Source organism: Patagioenas fasciata, chromosome W (genome assembly GCF_037038585.1).
Source record: "Patagioenas fasciata isolate bPatFas1 chromosome W, bPatFas1.hap1, whole genome shotgun sequence".
NCBI classification, from domain to species: Eukaryota; Metazoa; Chordata; class Aves; order Columbiformes; family Columbidae; genus Patagioenas; species Patagioenas fasciata.
This window is the reverse complement of record NC_092559.1, coordinates 66,313,912-66,320,619: the sequence shown is the minus strand read 5'-3', so window position 1 is coordinate 66,320,619 and position 6,708 is coordinate 66,313,912. Positions and strand designations below refer to the sequence as shown.

The window sequence follows — 6,708 nt, the reverse complement described above, 5'->3', positions numbered from 1 at the left end:
ACTTTTAAACACAACCTCATACAATACCAAGTTCACATCCATCATAGCATTTAGGGTTTGTTTTGTTTCTGGTTTTGTGTTTTGATTTTTTTTTGTGTCTGTGTGTTTTTTGTTTGGTTAGCTGTTGTTGTTTTTGTGTGTGTTTTTTGTTCCTTTTTTTTTTCAATGCGAATCAGAGTTTAACAATTTAAATTGTTTTCTGGTCTCAAAATTAGCAAATTAACTTAAAGTACCATACTTCACCCAATTTTTTCCAAAGTTCTGCAGAACAACATTAATTGCAATATAGCACTAAAACCCAGAATTCCACAGTTAAGCCACATTCGAGTACAGTATCATTTCAAGTTTTCTTTTATCAGAATATTTCCCCAGAATTTACTCTAATGTGTAAGGATGCATTCTAAGGGGGAGCAAGGTGGTATTTTAGCAGCGGAACTGGTTCCCATTTTGTAATTATCTCCCCAAACAAAATTCTTTTGGTACCAAATATACATATATGCAAACTAAAATACTGAGCTGAAAACCAAATACCAAGTTCAAATATACAGATGGATCACAGTTACACTTACTCAAGACAATATCTCAATTTTTGCATTGCACTTTTGAACTGGTTACTGCTCAGCCAGGTGGAGGTACCTCTGGGTCTCCCTGACAAAACAGGTCAGTGCGCGCTGGAGCCCAGTCCGCACCTGCCCTCCCACCGCCACAGCAAGCTGGACTGGGCAAGGCTTTTATTAGTGTCTCATCTGGTGCGCTACGACTGTTATCCCAAAACCAGGATTCTTTACATGGTATGCATACAAAAGAGCCAAATTTAGTACACCAAGATGAGACACAGCCTATCACAGAGTTGTGCAAGTCTGAATGCTGGAATAAAGCTAGCATGCTAGAAAGAAAAAATAATAGCTACTACACTCAAAATTTTACCATCACATTCACACAGTAAAGAACTAAATTACTCATGGTCTTCTGTATTATCACAAACCGCACATTTTGAGTCCAGGGATTCTCATTATTTAACAGTCTGTGAACTCACCGTACCACACAACAAAGACCTATTAAAACTGCAACATGCTTAAACAGATACCCACAAAGGAAACAGGTTAATGAGGAAAGCATCTTGCAGACTTCAGCAAGTTTACTGTGATCTGTGTGTTATCAGTTAATTCTCTCTCAGCTTGTTGAAGTTCAAACCGTTCCACCTGTAAAACTGTCTGTAATGTTCTAATGATCTCTTGTAGAGTTTTATTTTGTCCTGCCCTTCTCGCCTTAAAACCAACATTAATTGCAACAAAGTATTATATTTCAAGGTTCTATCCTCCGGCCACTTTTGCCATTCATCTAACTTACACAGCAACCACCATTGATCATACTATTTCACCAGATGTTCCTTCCTCATATTTCCAAGTGCTTTCCTATGTTTTAAAACACCTCCCAATACCGATTTCTTAGGAGCACGACTGAAAACAGTCATTTCCAACCCCACCTCATAAGTAAAAACCATGAGAAGAGGGAGGGAGGGGGGGAAGCACAGGGCTGCTTGCAGCGCGAATGGGAAAAGTGGGGAGAAGGTTTTATGGTGTACTTATACCACAAAAAACCAATTCTAACGACAACCAGTAAAACAATTAACTCACATTCCTGACAGGCTGCTTGATTTTCAGAGAGGCAATACACAGAAGAACGTAATATGTACTGTAAAACTTGCAGATAACATGTTCATAGCAAACATTAGCATTCTCTACTGCTAATTTCAACACTAGTGCATCCTTAGCTTCTAAGTTTTCAACCTGCTTATTGATGGCCTCTTGAAGATGGTCAATAAATTGCATGTAATTCTCATTGGGACCCTGATGAATAGTTGTAAATGATTTGGCTGCTTTGGCGGTTTCAGGCACTTTTATCATAGCTTGATATGCAAGGGCCATTGACTGCCTCAGGATTTCAGAAACTTATCGTGCCTGTAACTGTGGTATGCCAATTAGTGTCTCTTCCAAGAGTTGGGGGAAATCCGCAAACCTTTCAGCAAATCCCCATTGTTTCGTCCTAAATGATCCATAGCTGTTACATTGCATAGGTAAAATTTTGCTTGAGTGTTTCATGGTTTTTATCTGATCTCGGGGCAACATGTACACATACTCCTTTTCCTTTTAACTTTTCAAGAAAATGCTGCAGACCCTCATCCTCATCCGAGTCATCAGATAACGCGGACTTGAACAGTGCTGGAGAATCATTAGTAACAGAGGGGTTTGGAACAGTGCACTTTTTTACTTTTGTTTTGTTTTGTTTTTTTTTTTTTTTTTGTTTTTTGTTTGGGTTTTTTTTTTTTTTTTTTTTTTTCTTTCCAAATCTAGCCCAGGAAAGCCACCCCCCTCCACTGTGTCTGCCTGTTCCCATTGCTCTTCTAATCCTCTCAAAGTCTCTAGCAACAAGTGCCATGTTGTTACCTGTCCAGTTTTTTCTTTGGATCTTTGGGTAGTACTTTGCCCCATAGTAATGTAGTCCTTTGTAAAGTCAATTCCAGAAGGCTAATACCCTGCTTTTTCAGAAGCAATTTCCATGCAGATAACGTAATACCCTCTTCTTTAGATAAGTTCCACCCCACCCCCTGTTCCTGGTAGCTCACCAACTCTTGGCGTGGTGTTTTTTCAAGGATCCGGATCTTTAGCAGCTCCCCCCTGCTGCTCTATCAGCTGTACCGGGCTCCATCTCCACAGCTCATCTTCGGCTGTCACAGCTTCACCACTGTCTCTTCTTCATGCGAGATCCTTCTTCATGCAGGATCACGTTGGGGTCACCGTATGTCATGGGCGAGATGGACAAATGACATAGACCAAGTTCTTCCAGGATGAAAGTGGTAGATGCCATTTATTGCCACAAGTGCATTTTTATACAGTTTTACCAATTCATGTGTCTCTTCACTATTGGTTACAAGTTACAGCAGTAACATCTCATTGGCTAATTTTGCTATCATCAGTGTTACTCTTCTACTCCTTTCTCTCTCACGGGTACATCCTTAATATCTCCATATACTCCATTACTCCCATCTTTCTCACGGGTAGGCCTTAATATATTCAAGGCTAATTTCTGTTCCCATGCCCTCCATCAGGGAATCCACGGAGCCACCGTAGTCCCAAACTCCATTGTGATTCAGTCCCAGCGCAATTATTTGGTATATACTGAAGCACTGTATATGGTTAGGACAAATGCTGTGACAGCACTGTTGAAGGGATCATAGGTAAAATTGACCAAATACCACCAGGATTGGAATTTCTTCTCAAATTCAATTGTGTTATCCCAAATCACTTTTCCGAATTTCAGTGGGTAGGGTGCCTTCTTCGCCTTCCCTTATGATGGCAGCTGCCATTGATTGTATCCACAGTTGAGCTTGGATACAACCAAGAGCCAAAGAAACATTACTTTGGGCCACATCAAGTGCATTTACAATCAAGTGGTGATCCTTTTCATAAATTTCTTCCCACTGAGGTAATCTATCAGATCAAAGCCATTGTTTGGTCCTCAGTGCTAGAAGAGAAGACCATAGTGGATGACTCAGTTTATTTAGATCACTAGTCACTGTGGCTAGTTTGTTTGCAGGTACCTCAGAATCTATACTGTTTAAGACTCCCAGTCCTGTTCCTAAGATACTGGTCATATCTCTCTTTGGTTGTTTGAGAGAGGTGAGGGTTTGTGCATGCAGCCATGCTGACCATCCTATGTAAGATGTACTCAACAACGGTGAGCAGGTAGGTTTGATCATGGAGATATCAATTTGCATTGATAATTCTACTTGTTTGAGGGACCATGATGGATTATGCAGCATCTGCTGTTGACCTGTATGTTTTACTACATATGGTCCAATTTCGGATAATTGTGGGGTCATAATCTTTTCCCTTAGTGGAGTTGTGGTAGGAGCTACTGTGGTGGTGAGATCATCTTTCACACACATGAAGTTCATTTTTAACACTTTTGTTCTTGCTGTCTCCTCAAATATATACTGACTGGTGTCAGTTGTCAAACAGCAACAGGCATCATGGAGACAGTGAACTCCATTCTCATTGTTCACCATTATTGTAAGAGATTCAGGTACCTTATTTGTTTCACAGCATACAGGGTCTATTTTCCTGATACTTAGCCATCCTGCAGTGGAAGCAGGTTTGACAATGTCTATTTTAAACCTAAATGTTAGCCCTATGCTATGATAGATGGGTGTCTGTTTTTGTTGCCAAAGGCATGTTACAAAAGTGGTTTCCATCAGAGTGAAATTTAGTCAACGATCTAACTTCTCAGAGGCACAAAGCTTTGTTATTTTTGCCCTTGAGGGTGAGGTACTGTTGGATGCTATAATTTGAGTAGCTTTTTCATGTGTGGTTCTGTTGATCATTCTACATCCTATTTGAGTTTCTTCTCCAGGCATTCCCTCCAAAAGGGGAATCCACCTCTTTCCGTCTCAACCTCACTCATTTTCTAAGTACACTTTGGTTCCGTGTATGACCACAGTGGCTAAATTTAATTTACCACTACCACTGATGGAATGTAGCCCCATACTTCTGGTATAGGCAACATGAGTGTGGGACCATGGCCATCTGGGATCCCTTTGGCTGTCAATCAAGGAAAACCAGATGGTTAAGGTAAAGAATAACACCACTAATCCAATTTGTTGGTCCGTCATCTCGTTGATATCAGCTAATCCATCTGTCCACGTGCGGTTCCTTCAAGATTCCTGTGAATACAAAAAGAAAAAATATGCTCAGTTGAGCATACAACCGGCAGGATTATTTAAAAAGAGAGTGTGATCCACCAGGCGCTGATCTGGTGTGGTTTCCCTGAACAATCTTTAGCTTCTCATGCATAGGGATTTTTGGGTGTCATTAGTATCACTGGTATTGTTCCAGTCTGAAGCTTTTTCACCAGTACTGGTTGTCTGGTGTAGAATCCCATAGGGTATTCTCCTGGCTTAGTATGAACCTTTGGGGTAATTGAATTAACAGATGTGCAGAAGGCTTTCATTTTAGGACAGCCATCTCCACTCCATCTGTTGTTCAGTTGGTAGATGCAATTGGATAATCACAGATGCCACCCAGATTCACTGGTTTTTTTGCACAACGCTTAACCAATCCATTTGTGTGTTCCACAATGCTGTTGTCTTGAGGATAGTACCGAGTGTGAAATGCCCATCAGATGCCCTCTTCTTTAGCCCATTGTTGTACTACTGTAGCAGCAAAATGTGAGCCATTCTCACCCTGAATTTCCTCTGGAAGGGGAAAGGTACTAAACCATACTTTAAGACCTTTTACTGTGCTTTCCCCAGTGCCAGCTGTAAAATCAGGATGAGACCAGAGATGACCTCTATTCCCACCAAAACATATTTTTTCCCACCTGATGGTCATAATGGACTGATATAATCATTCTGCCAAGTGTGCCACAGTGTTTTCTTGTCCTGAATGTGTAGAGGAGGTACCTTACTTGGATGGTCCCTGCTAAGTCATAGATGACATTGTGAACAGGCAGTTATTGCTTGCTCACATAGCTTGACCGATACAGGCCACCTCTGGGCAATGCCTTCTCGATATAAGTCGGCCCAACCAGTGTGGCCTCGCTTAACATGTAACCATTCAAGTAGGCATTCCCATTCTTGCTCATTGTTAATGATGTCAACCTTTTGCAGCTGTGTGAGGCTGTCTACCTGTTGGTTGAACCGAGCAGTGATTGAATTTGAGTGATCATGCCCTTTTACCCAACTGATGTGTAACACTCTCTGTTTTCCTGTTTCCAATAGTTGCTTCCAGCTATCAGTTTGCCAGACTGGGACTCTCTTCACCTGCCAGTTGTTGTCTGCCCAACGGTCTATCCATTTGGTGGCTCCCTTAAAAAGAGCATTGGAATCAGTGTTGATACGGCTAGCACCTTGTTGTGCAGCTAGCAAAACTGCTTTAAGCTCTATTGTTTGGACACTCCCTTCTCTGGTCTTGATTAATTTTCCCCCTGTTGCTACCTATAATGCCACAGCTTTATATTTCTACTTATTGTTCTCCCTATGGGATGAAGCATTGGTGAATCACACTACTGTGAGATCACTGTTCTCCTTCAGAGGTAGTGCTTCCTGGACTGGAGAGGGTTTTCTTGGTGTAGGCTGGAACAACAGGGTAGTATCTATCTCTTTTTACAGTTTAGATACTTTAATATTACTCTCGGTGATTGGCATGATTTCATTACTGCCTTCTAGATTTGCGTACCATTTGCAAAATGTGGGTTTCTCAGCAATGCCAGCAGGTGGCGCTGTACCCTTATGAACTATGTCCAGGAGACGGAAGGGTCCTCTGATGATTATGTTTTCTTCATATCTGTTCTGCTTCTTATAACGCTCTAACTAGACATAACAAACCTTTCTCAAGATCCGAATATCTTGTTTCGTTATCATTGAAAGAGTGGGAGCTGAATTCTAAGTCTTTCTGGCCCCTCTGGTCCCTTTTGCCACAGGTTGCAATGAGAACCATGTTTGCTGAACCCCCATTCTACATGGATAGGATCTGCTGGATGTATAGGACTGAGTTGCTGGAAGCCTCAGTTCCCTTATTAACAGTTCCAGTGTGTCGCTCAGTCCAGTCCCATGACTTTCCCTTTTTAAGCAGATCATATAAAGGATGAGCAATCACAGAGAAGCCCGGAATATGCTTGTGCCTGTAGCTGTGGGCTCCCAAAACTTGT

At 41.5% G+C, this 6,708-nt stretch overlaps 1 pseudogene; it reads right to left on the bottom strand.

Moving 5' to 3' along the window:
* Positions 1-3,165: 3,165 nt before the first annotated feature.
* Positions 3,166-4,069, bottom strand: LOC139826338 (uncharacterized; annotated as a pseudogene).
* Positions 4,070-6,708: the final 2,639 nt, after the last annotated feature.